At 41.7% G+C, this 1,402-nt stretch overlaps 1 protein-coding gene across 1 annotated transcript in view; it reads right to left on the minus strand.

The window, feature by feature from the left end:
• The window catches only part of LOC101849926 (CD9 antigen), a gene marked incomplete in the record, with an annotated part of 27,942 nt that overhangs the window by 20,011 nt on the left and 6,529 nt on the right, over nucleotides 1–1,402 (minus strand).

Below are 1,402 nucleotides of genomic sequence, written 5' to 3' on the forward strand. Positions count from 1 at the left end.
CACGCACGCACGCACGCACGCACGCACGCACACACACACACACACACACACACACACACACACACACACACACATGTTGAGCCACTACCAGTACAACAAAACCACTCATGGTCAAGCACAGCTAACCAAACTTTAACCCTCTGTCACACCACGACTCAATAATAATATACTGACGTCGGAAGCATGATGAATCATTTAAAGTTTTTAAAAATTACGGCCTAACTCGTGAACCGGGTAATTCTGCATTCACTTCGCTGTTGTCATGCGTGGCGAAGGTGATTGGTTTTTGAAATTCATAATGAGGCAAAAACTTAATGAGTATGCTATCTTCCAAAACAACCAAACTAACAGTAAATGAACATAAATGGGTTTTTCCAACACGCTGAATACGGTGTCAACCACAGATATTTTGTTCTAAATTGTAAATGTCCATGCTTCACGCTCACCACCGACACAATGTAGATCTTTTAATTGTTTCAAGGCCTATAACTACTACATCACAAACTAGACGCCTGTACCAAAGAGATGAGCATCTTCTTTTTTTTTTCTTTTTTTTTTTGGGGGGGGGGGAGTGTTTTACGGTGCTCGCAACTGCATAAGGTCATTTGAGTGCACTTGACGCAGCAAACCTTTTCAGTTGGTATGAAATTTTGAATTTTGGCCGGGTGGCGGCCGAAGCCTACTCTTATCGATTTTGGACTACCAAGGGATCTTTAACGGGAGACTTTTGGCCCTTGTACGAGAAGGCTTAGGTGTAGATCTTTCCTACCAGAAGATCGGGGATATGATGAAAGACAGCAGTAAGAAGAAGCCAAGGAGAAGCAGTGGAAAGGCTGCACAAAGAATCAGGAGCCCAGAGGAGGGGCCAAAGGAGGTGAAGGGGTGGGGGGTGAGAAAGAAAGTAGAGACGAAAAGAGACGACAGAACTTTGCAATAGAGAAGGAAAGGAGGTGAAAAGAGATAATTTTAGAGAATAAGGTTGTTCCGTCGCTAACCGGATTCGAACCCGGGAACTTTGAATGAGAGACGAACACCTTAACCGCTAGGCCACAAGAGACCCCGATTAGCATCTAATAATCTACAGTAATGTAGTGTAATTTTCTGGTTAGAGTATAACAAAATGAGCAGTTGTTTTTTCTCCTTCTTCAAAACATGCACCGTATTGTTGACAGTGGTTTTGAGGTCTTTAGTTTTTTTTTCCTGTTACTATTGAGGCTGGTGTCGAATCTTTTTTTTAAATGTATATTTGGTTTGTTTCTGTCAACGACTTCAACGTCTACCCCAGCAATGATGATGATGACCATGATGATGATGATGATGATGATGATGATGATGATGATGATGATGATGATGATGATGATGATGATGATGATGATGATGATGATGATGATGATGATGATAT

Source organism: Aplysia californica, unplaced genomic scaffold, assembly GCF_000002075.1.
Source record: "Aplysia californica isolate F4 #8 unplaced genomic scaffold, AplCal3.0 scaffold00175, whole genome shotgun sequence".
Taxonomy (NCBI): domain Eukaryota; kingdom Metazoa; phylum Mollusca; class Gastropoda; order Aplysiida; family Aplysiidae; genus Aplysia; species Aplysia californica.